Raw genomic sequence first — 26,343 nt, 5'->3', positions numbered from 1 at the left:
TCTCTGTGATCTTTTAAAACATGCATCAGGTATGAGCTGATAAAAATACTGTTTTCTGAAACTTCAGGGAGCCTGAAATTTTATCTGTAAAAGAGATGTAACCAAACTGGTTCATTCAGTTGGATTGTCCATTGTGAAACCTAAAGATAATAGAAGTGCCACAGCTGTTAACTCTTTAAGCGCTGATCAAGTAGGAGGATATTTGTGTGACTGTTCCACAACCCTAGCTCTTTACCATTTATAATGTGTCCTTGTTCTTTGTTTGTCCTTAGAGTTCTCAAAAGTCCTTTCATCTTTCCCTATCTCTGCCCAAGGCAACTTTTACAGTGCAGTTCTGTGCACACCTCCCAAATTTGTAGCACACTGGAAATGTCTGGTTGGAGTCAGATAAAGGAGATGTTCCAACAGAAAAATGAAGAAAACAGTGGGAAATTAAAAGAAAAATCATTCGCATTTTCAAAAGTTTCTGTCTGCTTCCCTTACTTGGCCAAACTTTGATCACCATAACTATGCTGAGCAGTAGCTTAGTCTGAAACAAGTGGGATCACTGAAACCAGCAAGGAGGAGTGTTGTTCTGCTGTGGACAGAGGTGTCACTATCTGGTTGAACAGGCAATGTTGCTTTAATTAGAAGAACTTTCCACATACACAAGAATCCTTCAATGTATATCTCAGTGCTTGTTCAATGACCATAACTGGAAGCCCCATCTTAGGTTGGGATTTAGCTGTGGTAGATGTTCCATACAAAGGATAGGTCTTCGGTATAAACTGCAGTATAATGCAATGATAACTGACCCTAGCCTAGCTAACAGAAGCACTACTGATATTTAAGCATTTCAGCTCATGGCATGTTAGGCACTAGTTATCCTTCCTGTTTAAAGCTAGCTCAGTTATCTCTGTAATGCACTGCTGTCCGCAGCGTGACATATCCTTAAAACAGTTCTCATTCCAGGAAAAAATGAGTATTATTAGTGTGGTCACACAGGAACCCTGTGTTGAGTAAGGAACTGACTCCTTAACTCTCAAGTTCCAGTGTTTAATCAAGCCAGCAGACTGTTGCATGCTCTATGGGAGACCGGCTCTGAAAATGTACCCAGTACCAGTTCATCTTCCGGTCCTCCATCCTGGGGCTCTGGGCACTGCAAAAATGATTTCCAATCCTGGATTAAAGGACTCTTACAATCAAAGAGATGGGGGCCTTGCTGTCAGCTAGTTGAACCAAAATCAGTCACGAAACAAGCTGTGCTACTGTAAGATCAAGTAAGCTATTTATTTACAAGATTTGAATGTAAAAAAGTGTTCATAAAGCAGGTGTAAAAAAGAGAAAGGAATTATTCTTATTTTGAAGGTGTTTTGTCATTCTCTGTTGACAAGTTGACAGCAGTTTCTACATTTATTTTACCACATGGCTGTGAACTAGAACTTTTTGTCTTTTATTTTGTAGTCACTTTGTTTGCAGGAAAGTGCCTTAAAACCTAATTCCTATGCCTTTGGTTCATTCCTTAAGTAAATTCCCTTCCTTCAAGAGTAATTAAATGTAAAACAAAGTAGGATTTCCTTGGCAGGAAAAGTTCCCACTGTCATGTTCGTCCTTTACATTTTGTATGAATCAAGCAATGTAACAATCATACCCTACACAAATAAATAGAATTAGTGCACAAAGTTTTCACATCATCTGTGGTTCAAAACCAGGGAAAGTTATGATCATTTTAAGTCAGGTGAAAAAAAGTTACAAACCTGTTCACTATGGGGTACCTTGGCACAGACTCTCATTTTGGGCTCTATCAAAAATAGTTATACGTGAAAATTACTGCAAATTAACCTGCTATGGCTGTAGCTGCTACCTTAGGGTTCTGTGAGAAATGCGTAACTTTTCAAATGAGTTATTTGCCTAACTTTCTGGAAAGTGCATGAATATCCACATAATTTTGTCGGAAAACACAAATTCCTTGAAAGATCTTATTAATTTCCATCCATAAAATTCTGTATGTCCTTCTTCAGCAATGTAATATTGAATAAGAGCATAGTAATGATGTTTGATGTATACCTTGATCAAAAATAGCTTTGAGGCTCCTAAACCAGTGATATACCTATCAGTATAAGAATTTTTGGTAAATATTATGAAATATTGTAGAGTCAGGAGGATTTCCATGTCTGAATATTTTCACCATGTGTGTCATTAGACTGCAATTGCAAAGCAACAAACCACACAGCCATAGTAAATCTTTTTTTTTTTTTTTTTTTTCTTTTTTTTCTCTTCGGACTCTTGGACTCTAGAAGGAACATGCCAAGGCTCCCACCTTATTTGTGTTGAAGTTAAAAACAATTAACAAACACATGAGAAAGAACAAAAAGGTATGTATTAACACTGTGACCCATAGCCACTAGGTTTTATAAATAAACACAGAGATAATAATTAAAGACGAGGAAGATTTTTCCCCTGAGTTGAACTTATTTCTGATTTATACTGCTTGGCTGAGAAATCCCCTCAATCCTGTCACTCTCCTTGCTGTGTTCACACACTGCAGAAATCACAGCAAACATGCTGCCAAAGCAGATTGTCAAACTATAAAACTGTTGCATTTATCTGTACAAAAATGTTAGAGCTACTTTTGGACTTCTGAAGAAACAGTACATTTCTCCAGTTTCCTGTGAATATTATTGTGCTAGAACATTGTAATGTCTGACTTTGGCAAACTGGCAACCTCTGGGCCAGGGTAGAAACAGACCTAATCAGGCCTCAAAATACATAAGGTATAGTACTGAATAGATCTTCCAGAATATCTGTGGATCAAACAACAAGACAGATAGTGCTTTGCCCTGAGGAAAAGGCTAATGAGACGAGCGCTCCCTGCAAGACTTCCCTGCAGTTAAGTCATTTTATTTTAGACACCAACCTAGAATTGTTTCAATTTGTGTCAATACTTGGGAACACAGACATTATTATAAAGTCTTCCATCTCTGCTCTTTCTGGAAATTTATTAGCTCTTCTGTGTGGCATGCTAATCTCTAAAAAACCTTTAAAATCAAGCTATAATTTATTACAATGAAGACCATGATTAGTATATGGGTATACAGCTCAAGATATTTGGGTCCTGTTGCCAGGACTGCACAGCCCTCCTGTCACCCAGAGAGACTACAGTATGGATGACTTCTTGCTGAATCTGGTGCTTTCTGAAACACTCCAGTTAGCAGCTGGTCTTGCTGGTATGCAATGATTGAAAAATAACAGACTGGGGTATGTGTTTGCCACTTTGAGGGCCTGCCTTGTAAGACTGGCAGAGGCTTTGAGACTTCAGCCTGTCACAATAAATATTGGCTTATGGTTGATTGATTAGCAATCTGGTAGCATGTTCTAATGATATTTCTATCCTCCAGTATTTTTGAAAAGGTCCCTAAATCTAGCTTTGCCTTCTTCCCTATCATGGCTTACAAATTACTTGCAATGGGCTAAGTAACAGAGCCCAATAGTTCTACCTTCTGGTGAAAGTCCCACGCCAAATTTGATCCACTGCAATACTGAGAAATACTGATGGTGTATACTGTGCCTTTGCAGGAGATAGAAAAAAAAAATTAAAATATTTGCCTCCTCTGTACTTTCTGCAGGGTGATTGATAGCCTGATTAAACCAGGCTGACTCCATTTGGTTACAGAACTGAGGTTTTGTTACTGTGAAAAAAAATCCTGTTACACTGCTTTGCAGTTAAAAAAAATAAAAAAAAAATCACGTGGATTTAGACAAAAATATCTGCCTCCATGGAGACAGAGCAATGTTCGGAGAGGACAAATGTTAGTTCTTCTCAGTTTGAGTGTTACTTGTTACTTCCAGAAGTTCAGGAGAGTAAGGGCCTCACAGTGCAGAGAACTGCATCTATATGCTTCATGGTGAAGGCAAAGGCAATACAGTTTAGGAACGAAGATCTACTTCTTGTAAATATACATATATGCGTATAAATATATTCAGATAAGCTATATGTTAGGTTTCTGTTTACAAAAGCTTTGTTGAAATGTATAATAGCTGCATATTTGAATAATAAAGTGATCACCTTTTGTTAGGGTGTTCGGTATTTGAAGATATATATCTATATTTCAAGTGGGCTTATGTAGGGGCTGGATTAATCAAAATAAATAATTATACATAAGCAAATAATAAATACTACTTTGTTTGAGACTTGGTAGTTAGTACTCATGGAGTGCAGGTGGCAGACCTCTGTATGAATTAAAAAGCAATTTGTGAAATTTCTAGAACCAGATCACCTTTTCAAGATATCAATCCCTCACGTATAACCACAGAATTGGGGAATGCCTCTGTGTGTCCTCACAGGCTTCTATTCTAAAGTTATGGAATTTCTATGTCTTTTTGCTGCTTACTATATGCATCCCCATATTCATTCTAAAACCATTTTCACAAACAGCAACAGGGTTTACTTAATAGCGAAAGTCTTATGAACTATACTTTACTGAAGACTGTATATAAAGTATGTATTTATTATTGCCTAAGTGAATTGCTTGAGTTTTACATCACTTCAGCAATTATGCCAAGCTGATGAGTATAATGTAAATAATCCAGCAATCGTTTTTGTATTGTGCCAGCGTATAAGGACACTGCCCTAACCACTGCGTCCTGATTTAACAAAGGTTATTTTTTTTAATAAGGCATACTAATCCTACTGTATTGGTAGCTCTGTCCCTTTTTTGAGTTGAGCTCTGCTATCCCACAAATTGGATGGAAATCTCATTAGTGGAGCTATAATGAGCTGGCAATGAAACCCCTTCAAGCTTGCGTGCTTACAGCCATTTGCCTGTTTGTCTTACTCTTCATCATGAGCCTGAAATTGCCCATTAGGATTGCAGTGAAGAGCAAGTCTGACTGGAGCTGTGATGCTGATGGAACCACCAAACAGGCAGAAATCTGACACCACCAAAAAGGGGTCATAGGTTATTATTCACCTGCATGTGTATATGCTTGTATATCCTGAGGTCAAACTATAGGGAAGGAAAAACCAAAAAAGAAAAAAAAAAAAAAAAAAAAAAGGAAAATGAAAATGGAATGAAAAGGAAAAGGAAAAGGAAAAGGAAAAGGAAAAGGAAAAGGAAAAGGAAAAGGAAAAGGAAAAGGAAAAGGAAAGGGAAAAGGAAAAGGAAAAGGAAAAGGAAAAGGAAAAGGAAAAGGAAAAGGAAAAGGAAAAGGAAAAGGAAAAGGAAAAGGAAAAGGAAAAGGAAAAGGAAAAGGAAAAGGAAAAGGAAAAGGAAAAGGAAAAGGGAGAGAGCATTGAAAATGGAACAAGGACAGTGTTTGATTGTAACTTTTCAATGTGAGCCAGAAACATTTTATTCTTCATGAAACTAATAAAATACCAATGGAAGGAATCTCTACCAGGCATAAAGTGCCATAAATGCCAACATTGCTGTCAAATAGGGAGAAACTCAGGATCTTTGTACCAATCCTTTGAATCCAAACTGTTTAAATGTGTCCAATACAAAAGCAAATTGGAGGCTCTGGTGAAATCACAGCAACTCAAAGGACAGGTATATCTGTTGGCCTACCCGTGAGACAATATTTTAAATAATCATTATCCAAGAGTGAGAATGCCTTCCACTCTCAGAAGAATCAAAGTCCTGTTGAGGTGGCAGAAGCTTCAAACTTGCCAAAGGCTAACAAGAAATTATTTGAGCAAGGTATTCTAAAAGCACAGTCTGTGGCAGGTGCAATGAAGCAGCACACAGTCTCTATGATGGACTATCAGAATACTTTAGTACATTGTGCATAATCAACAAAAATACTAGAAAATCAAGTTGTCAGTAATTAGTTACAGACAGCCAATAAGCTTTTATGTTGTTAAAAACAGAACAAAGCAAAAAAGCCCAATGATGACATAAATTTGAAACTGCAATTTCAGCTAGTACCTGAATTGAGAGATATCTTAGAATATCAGTCAAAACTCTTGCTTTGTAAGGAAGATTCAGTCTTAAAGACTCAAGTGTATTCCATAAGTACTCTCTTAAAAAAGAAACATCCTTCTCAAATTAAGGCCTCCCTTAAGAGAAAATGTAAACTATCTAAGGAAAGCTCTGAACCTTATTTAGCAGCAAGCAGAAGCTCACCAAATGGGAGATACCCAACATGAAGTTTCTCCCCAGAGAAAAAGGTATGCTCAGTGCTCAATGTGCACATCTCAGAAGATGAAACTGGAACAAGGCAAGTGCCATTGCATATCTCCATTATCTTGCTTTTATACTTTACTTTGATAAATGTGTTGCATGCTTTGGGATTAAGAATTTAACCCTTTGCTTTGTTAAACTAAAATTTGTTCTAAATGATGTAAAAAAAAAATAAAATCTGATTCATAGAAGTTTTAATGAATTCTGTGTATACAAACTACTAAACTTGCATTGCAGTCTGCCTTCTAAAGTTTCTATGTCCAAAATCAAGTTTAACAATCTTTGAAAATGGTGGATGTTGCAAGTTTAGTTAGCACTGGGGTAAGAAACAGCCACATATCAAACCAAAGAAAATCAACCTGGTGACAGCTATAAACTATGTAAGGTGGGTTTCATCTTACTTTAACTATCTAAAAGTTAGAAATATCATCTAAGGTAGTTATACAGGGTTTTGTTTGTTTATTTGTTTGTTTGTTTTCAGTTGTAAGTAGAGATAGGAAACTCCAGAAAGTGATTTATCACACTCTATGATGAAGAATCTCACTCCATTGTCTACAGAGGGAGCCTAGATGAAAAGCATAATCTTCAAGAAAGTAATGGTAGAAAAACAGCTGAGCCTGTTACTTTTCCCCAGCAATCTGCCCAAGTGTCTGAAAAATATTTCTGTCCTTAAAGAAGAAACATCTCATCTACACATTAATCAGCTCCTGAATCACAGCAGTTTTCAATCCTGTTAAGGAAATTGTGGTTCAGGAGTAAATTCATGCATAGATCAGGTGTTTCTGCCTTTGATTGGCTATACTTGTCATTGTTGAGGACAGTGACAAGATGTGGAGGCAGCAATTTGGAAGCAAAGTGGACTTGTCTTCTGCTGTTCAGTTTTAAAATGTTCATTCTTTGTCAGAGCTCTTAAGGTAGGCATCAGTTTTCCAGATAACTGAAGTTAGATAACATCAACCTCACACTTAGATGTCTACGTTGCTAACTGTGAAGTGTTATTCATCTTGTGAGATTTTTTTTAGATGAAAAGAGAATTAGTATACAAGAATATAGCAGAAATGTTATGATTTGCACTACAGACCTTGGAGACTCATTATAACTCACTGAGTTTTGCAAGTGAATAAAAACAAAGAAACAAACAAACAAAAAAAAAAAGATAAAAAAAGATCACTTTTAAATCTTTCTTAAACTGAAAAAGATGTCAAACTTTGTTAATTATAGGTCATACATATCAGTGATTATAAATTAACCTCTTTCCTTTCTGTGACTTTTATTAATCATAAAATAATAACTCAGTGAGCATTGAATCCTTTTTGATTCCCTATACCTGGACATTCAAGAAATCTGCTACTTCTGCAGAATTGTCCTACATTACTGGGTAATGTGTCTCAAAGTAGACTTGAATATATTCTGCACTAAGCTGGTGTATGTATGCATCAGGAGATGCATCAGGCTTCAAGTCTATCTGCTTTAGCTAAACATAGTGTAAGAAGACACTGAGAATCATGGCCAATTGTATCATTATCTTCTAGTCAAAATAATTTCTTCTCAGGCTGTATAAGAGACAGGACCACCTGGTAATGATGCTGGAGAAGAAAAATGTAGCCACAATTTGTCAAATACAGCGTGTTGTTGAAATCACTGTTTGTGTTAACAAAATACACTTGGGCAATGGCATAGTTGTGAAGTGCACTGGCACTGAAACAGCTGTAGAAGGCATAAACTGCAGGACTTGAACTCTATGCTACAAAACTGGAAAAAACAGGAATGAGAACAGAGACCACATTGTGATGTGCTCCGCACTATCATTGCTGTATCTTAGATCTGTGAGCCAGATCCTGTCTGTTTATGCAAATCCAAACTAACTCCTGAAGTAAATCCTATTTCATGTCTATAAAGCAGCCCACCCTGTTAAGTAATAATGTTTAATTTTGCCTGAATGCTCTCTATTGGTTGTTTACTAGAAATGCAGTGCATGCCTCAACATCTGTCCAGTGGGAAAATGAATTTCACAACTAAGACAGCAACACAACACAACAATCAATTCTGAAGGAATGTTAGTAAGGGCAACATAAGTAAAGGCTTGATAATAGGACTTTTTTATTTTTTATTGACCATTTACAATCTTTTTTTTTTTTTTCTTTTTTTTTTTTTTTTTTGGTCTAAACTATGCTAAGGAACTTCAAAGTTAGAAATATATATATTTTTGAGAAGCTAATAGTCCCCCTCTTCTATATATTATCCATATCATGTAGCAATAACTATTCTTAGGCTATGTGAAGTTTCAGCTTTACACAACATTCTTATCACTTAGACAGTGAATCAAGTACTTAGGTAGCTCCATGTGGCAGCAGATTTTGCTAACGGAGAGCATAGGGCATTTTTAACATGAATTTTTATGCAGTCAGTTGTGGAAGGAAGAAGGTGTCGTCTTTGAACAATTTGCCAGACTGCTATCATAATTTGAAAATTTCAGATTTTCACTGGTTTTATGTGGATATTTTATCCTCAAGATATTCTCTTGTTTATCCTCTAGTTTCTTGGAATAATTAAGTTGCCAACATTTTTTGTTATTATTATTTTTTCATATCACATTCTAATGGATTGGTGTCCTTGTTTATAAATTGGCAATGTTTCACTTCCAACTAAAAACCAGATCTTTAGTGTCAGGGTGCAGTCAAAATATGAAAGATGTCAGGGAAACAAACAGCCAGGTTCCCAGGAACTCTAGTTACCGATGGAAATGTTCAGGTCACTGTAGAGGTCACTGATAAGTTGTCTAGGAACCAGAAAATCTTGTAAAAATCAGTACTCCTCTGATCATTCTCCTTCACGTCTTCAGTGCCCTCCTGTAGGTTTATATTCATAGTGGTTGTGCTTAAATATTTGAATTATACTTCCTTTGCTGTTTTGCATTAAGTCTACAGGCAGGCAGTGCTGATAATGGTGATGAGGATCTCTGAAATCTGTTCTTTTGCCTTTTACTGATGTATCCAGATACAAGATCCCAAAGGTTCTTCCCTTTTTCTTTCATCTGTCAGTAAAAAAGGCTACCGATCTCATTGTTTCTGATGTCTAGAAGGGGAATACTGGCCACACAGATCATAGTGATGGGCAATGCTGATGCTATCTGTGGTTTACACATTGTGCCAAAAGCATTATGGCATTATGTTTAATAGTCTTTCATGTGTGTTATCCGTCCTTCCTCTGTACATAAAAAGACAGTGTGCAACTGAAGCCAGGTCTGCAGTGAATGATTTTAGCCAAGCTATCTTACCCAGAAGAATCTTTATTGACATTTTAATGTCTCTTCACCTATTTCCTATGTCAGGGCTTCCAGCCTTTAAAATTGACTTCTTATGTTTGGATTTCTTTCCTACATTTTCCACAATTACTCCCTTACCCAATAACTCTAAAACTTGTTTGAGAAATAACTCTCATAATACAAGTTTTTCAGACTTCTTCCAGCTTTCATTCAGATTGTATTTAATATTTTGGCATGTGGCTTTGGATGTAATACTTTTTATAGACTTTTTTGACTGTTCTTCCAACTGCCTCCATTCTATTACAGTGAGTCATATAGTCAGGATAGGGCATGGAATTATTTGCCTTGAGAAGAGGATGTTTCTGCTAATTTGGCATTTAAGTAGTTCATTTTATCTGAGAGTTAACTGTTCAGTAGCTTCCTCTGGTCTTAAATGTGAATATTTCTTGCAATTTGAACTACATGATTGGAAAAGGCTTGATGAACTTCATGAGGTTAAAATAACTCTACTTGACCTAGTAATCAACTGACATTATTTATACATGGGTGGTTATTAGTAATGTTTTGTAAGATGCATTGAATTTCCATTGAAATTTTCCTTTGAAGGCTGAATAATGGAAAAATGCAAATTATGAAAATTGTGATGATAACAAGTTTCCCAGGAAATTTCCCCAGGATTTATCAACAGAGTGTAAGTTGCAGTCCTGGAGGTTGAGATCTGTCCTCAGTATGGTTTTATTTAAAATTTTAAGAATTATGTTTTTGAAGTGCTATACATTCTTAATGCTTTTTTCATTCATGTATGAGGGACAAATCAAAAACCTAGTAGTCTTTGCATGTTATTCTGCAAATTTCTGGTTTTGACAGTCATCATAACCAACATATTAAGCAAAAGATGACCCCCAGAATTACTAGTATTTCTTTTACATCCTTTTCATTCCCATGTGAAGCGTGCATTGCTGACTACACTGCGGTAGATTTGCTCTGATATGATTAATGTTAGCAGTTTCCACAAGGTTGAAAGACTTGTGATTGTGTAGGTGTTGGAACCACTTGGTGGCCTGCGCTTTTGTTTTCCATAATTAACACTATTTTGACATGCATCTTAATGATTACTACTGGGAGAACTGCCTGGAGTTTTGCGATAGTCTTGGTTGCAAAAATACAAAGTACTGAAGCCAGAAACTACGGATAACACCTGGTCCTGCCATTTTCTTTCTTTATTTTTCTTAAGGGATCTCTTGACCATTTCTGCTGCTAATTTATTGTAGTTGTTGTAGTAGTTATCCAGCCTCTGTTCTTTAATCCACCTATATTGCTTTTCTGCTTAACAAGGTTTTTCAATATTTTTTGTATGTTGCACAATTGCATGGATTTTTTATTTTATTTTTTTTTTAGGAGAGATTTCTCCTAATGAAGTCTTTTGTTTGAAGTTGAAGACTTCATTGTCTATATGCCTCAATGGTAATGTTTTATCTCTTCATATCTTTTATCCTGTTTGTATGCAGGGCATATCCAACAATGGGCTCACTTGCCATTGTTGGAAAAATAATAAATATTAACAATAATCTATGTATAATAAATTCAGATAATGACATGAATATATTTTTCCCAGCTTGGTCACACAAATAGAAAGGTTTGGGGCTGTTGCAGATTTTTGGGTGTTCTTTGACAGTAAAAAATTACTCTTCCTGTGACTATGATTGACCTTGTTCACTGAAAAGCTATTTTTTCCTGTTTGTGGTTTTTCTGCTCCTCCAAATGCTATTTTCATCTTACCTGAACTTTTATCTGGACAATTTGCTCTTTGTATTTTTTCCATTCTTATTCAGATACTTAACTAGAGAAATAATATTATTCAAACTGTTTTTGAAGAAGAGACCTATTGTTTCATATAATTAATATACAGGCTGAAGGTTTGGCCATCCCACCAGTTTTACACGGGAATTGAATAAGAAATGTTAAAGGATTAAGACCTCAAGGATGAAGAACAATTACCTGATGCTAAGTCTGGAGTCTTTCAGAGAAATTGGGGTACAGTCAATATAATATTAATTAATTCATGGAGAGAGAAGCCTTCATGTGACTCATGTTAACAAAAACACTCAGAAAAACCCCACAGATTATTGTCTGCTTTGATTAGCAATGCTTGTGATACCTTGATTACGAGTATCATATTAGCTGACATTACAGCCAGGGATGTCTTTATTTCTCATTCATTTCAGAAGTCTGGAAAAATTTGAAATATGGATAGGAAGAAATTATATGCCATGGGAAAGGGAACACCATTACTTTTCAAAATGAGTTTGGCTAAGTAGCAAAAGTAAAAGCTGCATTGATTATTTACAGGCTTTTTAGGACCTGTTAATGACTTCTTGTTATGGATGTTCTTGTCCAGGTTTTGGCAGCAGAGCTGGTCTGTGTGAGGACAGGCTGGGACTATTCTGTACTGGACACAGCTGGTGCCAGCTGTCTCCTGCGACCCCACTGCAGGGCACAGCCGAGACCATCAGCCACACTGCTGGCACCTCTGTGATAACATATTTAAGGGCAAAACCTCTGGAACTTCCCTTGAAGAAAAGTAACCAGAAGAGGTGCTCCATGTCTACCCTGGTGTACTCCAGCCACTAAAGGGTGTTCTGGCTGGGGAAAGGCTGGAACTAGCTCATTGTCAAACACAAATGGCATGGAATATGGAAATAAGGATGGTGCATCTGAAAAAGCCTTCTGTTACAGGCATCCATTTCTAGAGTGATACCTGTTAGTGTAGACAAAGCCAATAGCCTCCTTGAAGATGACTTTCATTAATGATAATGAGCATGAACTTTTTAACTATAAAACAAGATGGATTTTCCTTGGTGTTTTGTAAATTCTGACTGCATCTACAGTGTTTTAGGAACAATCCCTGACCTACACACCGAATGGTGCAAAATATTGTCCACACTGAAAATATTGTCCACACTGGTCTAGGCCAACTGCCTCCCAGCCATGATATGCAACTCTTGGTCCAGTTATTTTCAGGCCATAGGCTCCCCTCTGATATATATATTTATATATGTATATATATGTATATTTTTGTTGTTCTTCAGTTTGAAGTGACTAGGATGTGATGAACCTATGACATGGTGTTTATGTCAGTATGTTGAGGCTGGTACATGGACAGTGGGAAGACATGAAGCAGTGTATTTGTAGGCATAAATTCTGAAGATCTAGATTTGGACTTTCATGCAGTCTTTCATCCTATAGAGTAGATGCATCTTCTGCAGAATGAACAGAGCACTCCCCAAGAGGAGAGCATCTAGTTTCTACCAAGTTACCAAATGTAACTTTGCAAATAGTTTCAATCTATTTCTGTAGATTCGTACTGAGATTAAAATTTCTACGGTTATTGTGTATATAGTGCTCTTTGCTGATATGACTAAATGCTTATCACTGAGGGGGTTACAGAGAGGTAGCATTATTGGTCCTTTCAAATATGGTTCATTTTCCAACCCTGTTAAACAGAATAGTCTAAAATGTCAATGCTTCCTTCAAGGATATCCTTGTTTTTTAAGTAGGCAAAGACAATCAGGTTAAACAGACAGACCTATTGCCACCTTCTGGAATACTTCAGCCAGTCAGGATTTAAACAGAAATTAAAGTACAGGAGAAGGAAAATGTCTTCAGAACTCTGTGTACAATAATGCCTGCCAAGATCAGCTTTTAAGACTGTTACTGATGACATTTGGGTTCAGACTCAGTGAAGAGTCTCCGAACTTCCCATTAAACCTGGGCCCTGGGTTTTCATCTCTTTCTGTTAATTAGTCTTAGTCTCTGAAGAGTTATGATGTCTTGTGATGCCAGCACAACTGTGAAAGGTCTAAGTTTGTCCATTAGTATCACTATCCCCTGTTTGCAAGGCTTTATCAGTCTTCCAACACACTCATCTCAGGGAACGATAGCACCCTTCATCAGGGTGTTCTGGAATTCACATCCCTCAGTGTCTTGCTATTTTTTGTTTTGTTTTTCAAAATGTCGGAATGAAAAGAATTAATCTCTCTTATTTTTACAAGCTTATACAGAATAGCACTCCTTTACCAGGAATACTGTTAAGTATTACATAGCTAATGTAATTACATAGTTAAGAGTGACTCCAGGAACAAAACTTCAAATTTAGGACAGGATTGCCAAGATGCATGAATCATTAACTTAAGTTCAGAACAAATTTACAAGTCTATTCTCAAAGGATTCATCTTTTTTAGTAGAAAGTATATGAAATATACTTTTGATATAGCTGTGTTTTTTTTTTTTGTTTGTTTGTTTGTTGGTGTTGGTGGTAGCTGTTTGTTGTTGTTGTTTGTATGGTTGGTTTCATATGGATTGTTTTTCTTTTGGGGGGGTTGAGTGTATGTGAGGATTTTTTGGGGGGGTTAGGTATATGTGTGGACATTTCAATTTGAAATTAATGTCTTCAAACAAAATGTTTGTTTTGATCATTGCTGAAATTTAACACACATTTAGTTAGTCACTTCAATGTGAAGAAATGGTGTTTTGGTACTTTTAAAACTCAAGCTACACATAATACTTCCAGTGTATGCTTTGAGAACTTATGTTTTGGTTTAGACATATGCACCTACCTTGGAGAACTGAACTTGCTCAATACACAGAACAATTTACTGAGAGAACCACCAGTGAAACCCTAGTGGTTTGGCTGTGGTTCTTCGGGTTTAAATTGCAAGCTACTCTCATTCTTATTTGAATGAATGCAAAAAATAATTTTTCAAGGTCAGAATTTGACCATATAGAAAGATATTTATTATTATTAATTGTTATATGTCTGGGTCACTAGCATCAGGTTAACTTTTATCTGATTGCATAAAGTGAGGAAAATTCAGGCCTGTATATGGGTAAAATCAGCCCCAAAGCCATTTCTAAAATTTGTAGTAAAGAAAAAGGTATTTTGAAAGCCAGTGCCACCAATTTTAAGCAGTAATATTAAGCAGTTAATAAATAAATAAATAAATAAATAAAGGTTTCCATGACACACTTAAAGGGAGAGTAGAAAGGAGATCTAACACAAGATGGAGAGTAATCTGGGTTGGTAATCCACCCAGCATCTCTCCTCTGTTTTTCCAACATAATAAGAAAAAAATAAAGCAAGAATATTTGCCCTTCTGGGTGGATGTTTTTTATTGGGATTTAATGATAAATCTAGAGCAAAGGACCACATATTAGGGAATCAGAGGGAAAAAAAAGAACTGTTTTATGTTAAAATGAGAGTGTATTGTGAGCATAGAATCAGGTTCTATCAAAAAAATTGAATATCTTAATAGATTGAAAGACTTTCAAACTGTATAGGACTCGGAGTTACAGCATTGAAATCTGTCCATTTACAAGGATAGTTCAAAATTTTGTTAGATTTTAGGGACTATTGTTTTTCCAGTTTACTGCTTTCCTAAGAACTAGTATGTCCTCTGGTAGCATAAGTGAGTGATGATGAAGGAGTCATTTATACCCATAAGAAGTTTGCCCCAGGGTATTTCACATAACACGATTTTATTCTTGAAACTAATTTCTGCAAATCATACATTTCACTCTTTAGGCTTGATGATCACACTCTGCAGCTGATTAACTGAAGTTTGCATTAAAATTTTCCATTTTCTGGAGCATAAAATCTGTGAAAATTTTGTCAAATATATATAAATCGATTTGCATTACTTATAAAAAGCTAATATATATCTTTCAGAATCATGTTAATTCGATCGTAATAAATGTACAAAATTACTAAAAAAGAGCAGGATGCAAGAACTGATCACTGCCAATGAGTAGTAAGTGCTTACAGAAGCATTAAAGCATGGTATTTCTAGACAAAACAGGTAATATTTTCTGTGTCTTCCAGCAGTTCGTCTTCCTGCTTTAACACATTACATGTTATAATGTAATCTATGAGATAGAAACAATACCAGGACTCCTAATTAAATTAAAAGTAATTACCCGTTGTGTAGATACGGCATTCAATTGAGCAGCTGCAAGTTGATATTTTGTCATCCTCAGTTTATCTATATGCACATGCGTGATTCTTTGTATCAGTTATTAATGACGTTTTCTCAGTAGTCATGAAGTGTTGTGGAAAACAGAAGAGGAAAAGGATGAATGAAAAAAGTGCTATTGGAAATGCAAACAGTGAATAAGTGCATTTACTACTCTAAGTCTTCAGCTTAAACATCAGTTCCTTGCTGACTTATTATCAGTTTCTTATTTTTTATTATTTTTTTTTTTTTCAGAGTGGTCTAAAAGCAATAACATATTAGTCCTTCTATTTATTTATTTTTTACTTCATTTTGAGGTGGCTAGCAGGATTAATTTTATTATTTATTTATTTATTTTAAGATTAAGATTCAGGATTTAATTCTTTTGCTTTATTAAGGTCTTTCTATCCTGCCCTAGAAATGTCAAGATATTCCACATTCATTGTAAAAAGGATTTATTTGTTTAATGTATGGATATAATTAATACATCTTTAAAGAGCTTTCATATTATTGGAGAGGAGAGGAGAGGAGAGGAGAGGAGAGGAGAGGAGAGGAGAGGAGAGGAGAGGAGAGGAGAGGAGAGGAGAGGAGAGGAGAGGAGAGGAGAGGAGAGGAGAGGAGAGGAGAGGAGAGGAGAGGAGAGGAGAGGAGAGGAGAGGAGAGGAGAGGAGAGGAGAGATTATTATTATCATTATTATCATTATTGTCATTGTTATCATTATTATTTTTATTTTACAATGCAACAGGTTTAGCACTGTTTGAAGTAAAAAGTTTCTGGATACTATGCAGAATTTTATACGAGAATATTTTCATAATAGAAAAATATTGTACTATAGAATTATGCAGTCTGACTTAGCGTGTTTTTCAGCTGCATGGTTCCCCTGTAACAATTGGATACAACATCATTCTCCAACTGAGAATATTATGCAGCTGGTTAAGAGCATATGCAAGGTGATGTCCGTTTGAGTGACTGTTATCTTGCTGGCATAAGCCTGCTACCAAACAGGAGCAATTATTCCCATTGCAGTCAAATTAAATTTTCATAACTATGAAGCTGCATTTTACCTTGGGGCACTACCTGATGCCCATTTCTTCATTCCTCGTTCCTTAATCCTCTATATTAAATCTAAACAAATCAATGTTTACTAACATTAATATTTTAGCATACAGTACTTGCTCTGCCTTCTGACATCTTGCGCCTTTATTGGTAGTATCGTGAACAGCGAACAGCAAGAAGCTCCTTTTTGTTTTAAATTTTTGTTAACTGGTTTATTTTTTTCATGTAGAAATGTGCACAGATAGGCATATATTTTTCTGTCACTTAAGTCATCAAAAATTACTAAATAATAAGAGGGAAAAAAAGATCATGTCATCACTGAACAAGGGTCTTATTATAAAAAGACTAAAGGAGGATTAAAACAATTCTGCTTTGATTCCTGAATTAATCAAAGGAACAAAATATGTTCACCAAATACCCATCAGTCATTACTTGGTCCCAGTACAAGTCCATATACCTTTGACCAAAGCATCCCTCTGCCTAGAGGCTGAAGGTGTGTTTCACAAGACATATTAAGAGCAAAGCACCTCCATTGCTTGTGTAGCCGCTTCCCAGATGGAGTGAACCTGCTGTTTTCCTCACAGTGACAGACCCCTGATTTCCAGCCTGCAGTTCCTTCATATTCTTGTTAGATGTCTGCCAAATATCTAATTATAGCATTTGACTGGCCACTCAATACCTGGAACTAGTATTTGACTGTATGAGATACAAAGCAAATTAATGGATAGAAACACAAAACAATTAAAAAAAAATAATTACTCTAAAATGGTATTCTATTTCCTTTCCTCTTTCGTCTACTCCCACCCTTCCCAATCATTTTGTGATTTTTCTGCTTATATCTGTACTGTAGGTCCCCTGGTATTATTTCTCTGTCCCCAGTGAAGTTTGAAACTCCTTTCAATTTAGTATCAGCAAATGTAATTATGGGGTAGTTACTTTCACTTCTAACACATTAATGAAAATGTTAAATAAGACCGGACCTAAAATACCTTTCTAGAAAATCCACCAGATAATGCTTCCAATTCTATAATGTGGTCACTCTCTCTTCCCAAAAAGACTTTTCAGAAAATATCAACATCACCTCTTTACTTTGTTGGTGGGAGTTCCTGGACAGTGATCCAGATTCCTCCAGGACTAAGTATAATCTCTCCCATCCCCTTGAGTTTCTTGCCAGCATATAAACTAGCAAAACAAGGCTTGAAAACTGAGATCCTTGGCACACAGCTACTGTTAGTTTAAGGGCTTGCTCCCTTTGCTGAAGATGAGGAGATGGGGATAGAAAGAAAATTACCTTTATTTAAGGGTTTATAATACTAGCACATTTTTACCTATGGCTAGGACTCTAAACTTTAAAGTAGAGTTCAGTAGGCTGTGTCCATCAGCAATGGGGGAAAAAAAAAGACAGATAATATGGAAGCTGATAATTACCAAACTAACATCAGCAGCCACATTTTTTCTGCCTTTTTATTATTAGAAAAAGTTAAATCCTGATATCTGGTTCATTCGTTGTGTTTTCTGGCATACACTGGATGTTTGTATGCCTGCTGGGCTGGAATGCTGATGCCGGAAAAAAAAAATAAAATAAAGCATGCTGCAATTTCTAGCTGGCTACTGGGCTCTTCTCTGCACTTAGCTTCAAAGATTTTTTTAAATATATTTTTCTGCACCACAGCTCAGAGTTGCTAAATCCAGAAATTGAAACATTCTGGGAACCAAATCATTTGGGGGCAAATCAAAGCTTTTGGAATGTTGCCCTAGGATTTTGAAGATAGCAGTTAATAGTAAAAATGTTCAATATTTTTAAGGAAATCCCAATTATAGAAGGCTGCACCATTCAAATCCTTGATTCAGGAGTAGAATAAGTCCTGCATGTCTAACAGAAGAGGAAATACATGCCTATATCGTGAAAGCAGGAGTTAGAGCAATGAACAAAAGGAAAACCCTTGTGGTATCTGTTGTATAATTATATCTATATATTGGTGACAATTCCTTGTGACTTCAAAGATTAAGCTTATTTAGTAGTTCAGGTCAATCACTATATTAAGTCTGAAAACCATTACGGATCCTTAAAAATGTATATAGTTAATTTTTAAAGTGTTGCTTTTCCAAATGCAATAAATAAATAAATAAATAAAATAAAGACTAGGAGCAAGAAGAATTTAAATGGTCAGATGATGGAGTTTTCCTTGCTCCATCAAGATTCCCTAGCACTTAAGTCGTGCAATGGTACTTTAAAGCATAGATGAGTTGAAATGCAAGAGACTGCAGTTACATTATCATTTTCATCTGACATAAATGTGTGTCCTGTCTGAAACTGATGCTCAGGACATCAAGACTCACAGCTAATGAGGTTATTTCTCAATAGTACCCAGTTCTCTGAACAGTTGTACAAACATCAGTGCCAGCCCAGTGGAGTCTGCAGAAATGAGTAGCCAAGGATGGAAGGAAGGACTACAAAGCCACAGTTAGAGGTAAGTAAAGCTGACTAAACCAGTCCTTTTAGACATATGTTAGGTATGTTAGCAATCCCAAAACTATGGTAACATCAGGGCTTCAAAGACAGCAACTGTGTAGCCTGAAGGCTATGTCTTTTTAAGCAGATTATCGGTGATCTGCAGGGAGTAGTGCGTAGTTAAGGTCAGTACAACCATTGGGCAAGCTGATCAGAAAGCCTGAGGAACTGGAAAAGCATAAGACCATGGAGCACAGTCTGGGTTCTGCAGCCTAGACCCCTCTACCATGGTCACTTGCACATTTGTAACCTTGCGTAGATGATTTATCAAGATATTTCTAAAATGTAAAAATTCATAATGTAATTTATTGTATGCTCATTTTTAGTATTAGCAGTTCAGGAGCACCTGGGTCTGGAGACCCTCTATTATAGGACATTGGGAATGCTTTGTACATGTGCAGTAAGTGACAAAGTTGATGTATTCATATACTCGAGCCGTGCATGTTAAATGATAACAGCATGATGTTTTCAATATGGTACCTTAAGATGTTATGTGTCAAACATATTACTGAATTTTGTGTATTGTAATGAGAAAGAAAAGATTCCCAACAATCTGGTTTCTTAATACTTATATATAAATGGTAAAGCTCCATGTATTTTATTTATTTTTTATTTATTTTTATTTTTTTCTTGTGCCTTTATTACATGCATTGGTCACCTCATCTCTATTTTGGTAGATTGAAATATAATCTCATATTCAGTTCTCTAAAGCCAGACACCTGATTATGGTGTCTAAATTAGGGATATAGAAGGACTGGACACTCTATAAAGTCATAGAAGAGTGTGAGATGTTGACAAAAGACGATTTAGGACATCAGTGCCTCTGTTTCACAGAATCACAGAATGTTAGGGATTGGAAAGGACCCTGAAAGATCATCTAGTCCAATCTCCCTGCTGTAGCAGGAACACCTAGATAAGGTCACACAGGAATGCATCCAACTGGGTTTTGAATGTCTCCAGAGAAGAAGAATCCACAGCCCCCCTGGACAGCCCGTTCCAGTGCTCTGTCACCCTCACTGTGAAAGTTTCTTTTCACATTTAAGCGGAGCCTCCTATGTTCCAGCGTGCACCCATTGCCCCTTGTCCTATCATTAGATGTCACTGAGAAAAGCCTGGCTCCATCCTCCTGATGCTCACCCTTTACATATTTATAAATATTAATAAGGTTCAGTCTCCTCTTCCCCAAGCTAAAGAGGCCCAGCTCCCTCAGCCTTTTCTCGTAAAGGAGATGTTCCACTCCTTTAATCATCCTCGTGGCTCTGCACTGGACTCTCTCAAGCAGTTCCCGGTTCTTCTTGAACTGAGGGGCACAGAACTGGATGTAATATTCCAGATGTGGTCTCACCAGGGCAGAGTAGAGGGGGAGGAGAACCTTTGTTGACCTACTAACCACACCCCTTCTAATACAGCCCAGGATGCCATTGGCTATCTAGGCCACAAGGGCACAGTGCTGGCTCATGGTCATCTGGCTGTCCACCAGAACCCCTAGGTCCCTTTCCGCTATGCTGCTCTCCGACAGGTCAGTCCCCAACATATACTGGTGCCTGGATTTCTCCAGTGAGTGCAGAGATAACTTTGATTTTAGTTTCAGCAGCTCTAGTGAAACTTCACCTGAGTTGGTAGGAATCGTAGTAACAAGGATAGATGCCAGTCACATTTAGCTTTCTGTAGGGCTTACAGAATAGCTGATGACAATGGTTAAAAACCTGCTTTAGAGTTATTATTCTGGAGTTTATTTCATTACTTCCTTAGTATCACCTTTCCATTCCAAGCTTTTTCACAATTTGAAGTGGAAAATCAGTATTTTGGCAGCGCTGTGGCTGCCAAAGAGGCAGATTGGCAAAGAGGCAATTAACCTGTTCAGGCATGTGCACAGCACAGCCAATGGTGGGTTGTAGCCACCGTGGGTGTGGATCCCGACTCAGCCTTGCAATGTTTGTTCAGACAAACTTGTTGCTGCTGACAGCTGATGGGGAGCCTCTTCAAGCTCAGGAAATAGGGTTGGTTACTCCATTCATTGCCTTGTTGTTTGTGTGCCAAGCAAAACAAGAGCTACAGCTACGGAGTGTTTTCGGCAACAGGACAGGACAAGCTCTTTTCCCAGAATTTTTTTTTTGTTTTCCCGTGTGTTGAAGTGGCTCACTTCCTTTTCAGAAAAGTAGTATCTTGGAAGCTATTCATACATATACGAACCAGCTATTATGAAACAATGAGAAATAATAGATTACATGTTCACTATTTAAACTGTTCAAAACCTTCCTGACCAGATATTTTCATTTCAGAAAACAAAATTTTATTGGTGACAGAACATTCCACAGAAAATGATTGGTTTTAGTAGATTTTCCTCAGGGGTAAAATATTGTTTTTGTGAACTGTATTCTTTATGAAGCACCACAGTACATTTCTGTGTCCTCTAGGTCCTTACCAGGATTCAGCTGAACTAGATCTAAGACTCTGCAGTGTATCATGGCATTCTGCAGTATAGGTTGCTGCAATATATATGTTACATCATATATAAATAAACTTTAATGGATGCTTTTTTCAAGAATTTAATTCTGTACCAAGCCATATCTCTTGCACTATACTATATAAAGTACTGCATTTGGTCTTGTTTAATTATCACAGCTAGCACCACATTTTCTAAATGTTTCAAAGATGGTTAGGAGATTTATTTTTTTTTTTTTTTTAATAAGACATGCATGTGAAGAGGGATTTTTAAAAAGTCTTTACTGGCTTAACTCAGCTCTCTTTGATAAGGATAATACTAAGACAGTTCCAAACATTTTCACAGTCCCAAGAATTACTTAGTGAACCTCAGATGCACTGCAGAACTCATGTTTCCCACTCAGTATTAGTTGCTTTCTGCACACTTAGTTTGCATCTGGTAGACTAATTATGTGTTCTTTTTACCAGTTTGCTGTTGTCTGCAATGCTGAAAGATGTACTAATAATCTAAGCATAAGACATGCTGCCTTTCTGGTTATGTGATTGCTGTAAGATCTGCATTTTACTAGTGTTTTTTAACTACGAGTTACGATGGTAAAATTATCTTCTGATACCCAAGACTTACTGCGGTACCCCTTCCATTGTTTGGTTTGCTCCATGTTTTCAGAATAATTTCCCTGTTGTGTGGAATCTCTAAGCCTGCATTTTGCAAGTCAGAAATGATTTCAAGAATGCTAGTTTAGCATAGTAGTTTAAGAAACAAAACAAAATAAACAAAAGAAAAAAAAAACACATGATTTCTTAATATACTGAACTCTACATTTTGAAAAACAGGTCTGCATATAGGCTTGATACTTCTTATCTAAAAAGTGAAGCATGCAAAATTCCCTAGTCAAATATTTTAGAAGTTTAAATCATGTGTAAAAAAAACTTAAACTAGTCATTCAAAACTGGTACCTTCAATGTTATTAGTGCTTCTTTTGGGATTCTTGTCCTCTACTTTTAACACTATTCCTAAACACTGTATACTTTAAATTACATTAGCTAAGTGCTGCAGATATGAAAAATACTTCATTTCTGATTCCAACAAAACCATCAGATGCTTATTTTATCTACCATTTCAACTTAAAGACAACCATTTCTAGATGTGTCAGCTTTAGTACTTCCAGCATCATAATTCTACTTCATAATATGCTCAGAAAGAGACCTGCACTATATTTGCAAAAAAAGAGTATGCACATGAAGATTAAAATGTACATGATTTTGCTTTTCATCACAAAACATCCTAATTGCTCTTCTCTTGAAGGAAAGAAATCATACACAAATAAGTTTTCTAACCTCACTGACCAGATTGCTGATGAAACCTCCCTTGCACTCTAGCGACATTTTTTATCACATTTATGAGATATTCAGAAGCAAAGACCAAGTGTTATTAGTAGAAAAGGAATGATTAATTTTTTTTTGCAAGTTAAAGTGTTAATATTTAATTGTGACCTTTGTAGAAATGGTAAGGTTAAAATGTAAAAGTTAATAAAAGTTCTATTTGAAATAACAGCAGATGGCTATGTAGTGAATACAAGCTTAAAATCACTCTTGGGGCTCTATTACGTTCACAAACTGCTTCGGTTATCAATTATTATGTATGTTGCTGATGAGAGAAAAACTGAACTCCTGTTTCATGTAGTGCACCTTAGCTGAGCATCATCTGACATGAAGGGCTATAGAAGGCTCTGATTTCTGAATAAATCCCCTGTAGAGGTGCCTGGCATATTCAGTTAAAAGGTATTCTTTTAAGATTAGTTTTATTTTTTTTTCCCCATGAAAATTTTCATGAGTACAACACAGATTAAAAAGTCATGTGGTAGTAAAAGAAATACTTTAATTCCACTGGGCATTGCTTTTGAAAAGACAAGAGTGCTGAGCCATCTTTTTTTTTTTTTTTTGTGTGTGTAGAAATGGACTGGAGATATGGGAAAACAAATATTCAGTGAAACAGAAACTCATGTCTGGTACCCTGACAGTTGGAAAGTAAGTCCAATTTATGAGAAACTGGAAAGGCAAAAGCAGTATACAGCTGAAGGAAAAGAAGCTGGATGAAAACTGTAGAGAAGAAGATGTAAGCAGACCCAGTGAAGAAAGGAGGTGATGTAGCTGAGAGATGGAAAAAGCAGACACTCCCTTATATTTTTGTATCTTCTTTCTGAATAGGTTAATCCTTACCGACTTCTGCTGAATTTTTACTCGCCTCTTTGACCTAGCATGCCCTGCAGAGGAAGGCTTCCTTTTTTATTTTTTTTTTCTTTCTTTTTTTTTTTTTCTGTTTGGCAAACGAAGACAATGCAGGTGACAGATTGTTATTCTTTGTTTCATTTCCTTCTTTTCCTGCTGGCAGGTATTTCAAACTCTTATTATGGTTTATTTATTTATTTGTATTTTTTATTCTGAAGGCTATTCTGTGCTCTTCAGGGCAAAAGACAGGAATAAAAAGAAGAATCAAAATAGGCCTTTTTATTAATATATTTGCCTGATTCTCCAGTAAATGTCTAGCAAAAGTTCCCTAAAAATGTGGTTCAGAACTTACTTGTATCAGATATAAATAACAACACTTCCAATTTTACACCACACTGGAAGCATGCATGCAGGAAACAGTGGCCAGGAAAAGTAATGTTTATCCACAGTGCCTGATATGAGGACTTTAGGGAGTTCCTCAAGTTCATACTTAAAGAAACGTAATAGCAGATTTACACAGAGGTGAGAACATAAATTCAGTCATAAAGGTTCGATGGCTCAGTGAAAGGGCTGGGTCTGACAGTGGGTTACAATGCAGATGTGGAAGAGGATGTAAGCTGAGGGCATTTACACAGCATGAGGCCTGCAGCATGTGGTGAGGCAGGAATGGCCTGAGCTGCAAGCTCTTTGTAGTCAATTTTGTAAAGATAAGATTTTCTACTTCCTGTTCTCAGTGTTAGAGGAGAAGCCCTCTATCTTTACTGGTTCTTCTGGCAAAAACACTTACTGAATAAAACAGATGGTAAGGGATAAACAAGGAAGAAAAGGGGACAAGTATGGAGTCAGATCATGTCGGCATGACAGATCTACTGCACACAGACCCGTGGACAAGCCTGAGTCACCCAGCCAATCCTAAACACTATTCACATCCATTCTTACCTGCCAACTATCTGGATGGCATCAGTGCCTTTGGTTCCAGTCATGAGGCTGTGTATATAGGGAAAAGGTGAAATGCTTGTAGGTATCACGAATTAACAACACTGCATCTGAGGCACACAGCACATAGCAACACACTGAAGAGGTCAAGGAAGGGCTTTTACAGTAGAACAGCAAGTAAAGGAGATTTGCTAAACTATAAAATACAGTTGCTGGTACCTTTTCCAGTATTTCAGGAGCAAAGTCTTTCTGATGATCTGGAAGACCAATGGTTGACTAGAGAATGCAAGGAGCATCCACAGAAAATCCATCTGCAACAGGAAAGCTAAAAGAAATTGTTTGAATTTGTGTTTGCTGTGGCTTCAGTGCTAGCTAGAATCTTCATGTGGAATGTATTAAAGTCTTCCTGAAACTGAAATGTCAGAAAAAGAGATTTTTGTATTTGTTCATATTCTGAATAATAACAGATCTTTAGATGGGTTTGTAGGTCTACAGATACATGTTACAATAAAACTGTACCTTGATTTTGGAATATGACTCAACCCTCACAGCTTTGTTCTTGCCTCTGGAGAAGTAGGTTTTATGATGCCAGTTTTTAAAACAGGCTCCGGAATGCTTGGTAAGTCTGATGCCCAGGTTCAACATTTTTGTTAAAATTATAAAAAAACATGAATCAGCCAATAGTTTGACAGATAGAGACAGAAATGTTAATATGGCTATTGTACAGGAAACTTCTGTCTTAGGAGTCTATTAGGTAATATGTTTGTGGAAGCCATTGAGCATGTGCACAAGGTTGTGCCAACAGATACAGTGTGGGATTTCCAAAGGCTCTTCACCAAAATTTCATGTGAAAACTTACTTGTCATGCTTCTAGCAAGAACAGATAAATATCTTTCACCACTAAACGTATTCTTAAAATACAGTAAACAAAAGGTTGGAGTAAATGGTCAATAGAAGAAGAAAACTGTACCATATAGGGATCTGTGTTAAGGCTTGTCCTATACAGCATATTCATACAGGATCTAGAAAAGGGGTTAGAGACTGATAAAGCATGATGATGATAAATTATTCAGTGTAGTAAAAATGAAAGCTGGCTCTGAAGAGCTGTGGAAGGATCTCACAGTATTGAGTAATTGGGCAGTAAAATGGGAGATGAAATTCAGTGCTAATAAATGCAGAGTAATGCAGTTGGAGAAAAACAAGCCTAACTGTACAAACATGGATTTGCTCTCCGAGCTGTTACCACTCAGTAAAGAAATACGAAAATCATAACAGGTAATTCTAAGAAAACATTATCCTAGCACACCCTAGCTGTTAAAAACAAACAAATAAACAAACAAAAACAAAATAGAAAGTTTAGAATTATTAGCAAGAGACAAGGGCACTAACAAAACTTATAATTCTTCCATTCAGTAAATCCAGGTACACTCTATGCATGCTTTTGATGACTTTGTCTCAGTATGGAGAGAGTACTTTTACTAAATTTGACATTCTCCTTTTATCTATGAAGATGTGAACATATCCTCTGTTGCAGTGGCTGGACCTTAGAGATTCAGGAGTAGGTGCATTTGCTTTCTTTTGATTTTTTTTTTTTTCCACCTTGCAGGACTGCTTATATGTACATATGTATACCTTCAGAGCAGTCTTGGTGTGAATGTAAAAACCTCATACAATGAAAGCAGCTCAGAGATAAGCATCAATGAGCAGACTCACCAGGATACATGAACTGT

General features: G+C 36.5%; 1 long non-coding RNA gene across 1 annotated transcript; it reads left to right on the top strand.

The window, feature by feature from the left end:
- The first annotated feature begins 20,413 nt into the window (after positions 1 to 20,413).
- On the top strand, positions 20,414 to 25,031 carry LOC140001693 (uncharacterized). The gene is made up of 2 exons (XR_011807182.1): positions 20,414 to 20,522; positions 23,402 to 25,031. It is a non-coding gene; the product is annotated as an uncharacterized lncRNA (long non-coding RNA).
- Positions 25,032 to 26,343: the final 1,312 nt, after the last annotated feature.

This window comes from Anas platyrhynchos, chromosome 2 (assembly GCF_047663525.1).
Source record: "Anas platyrhynchos isolate ZD024472 breed Pekin duck chromosome 2, IASCAAS_PekinDuck_T2T, whole genome shotgun sequence".
Classification (NCBI taxonomy): domain Eukaryota; kingdom Metazoa; phylum Chordata; class Aves; order Anseriformes; family Anatidae; genus Anas; species Anas platyrhynchos.
This window is presented reverse-complemented; position numbering and strand designations above follow the sequence as displayed.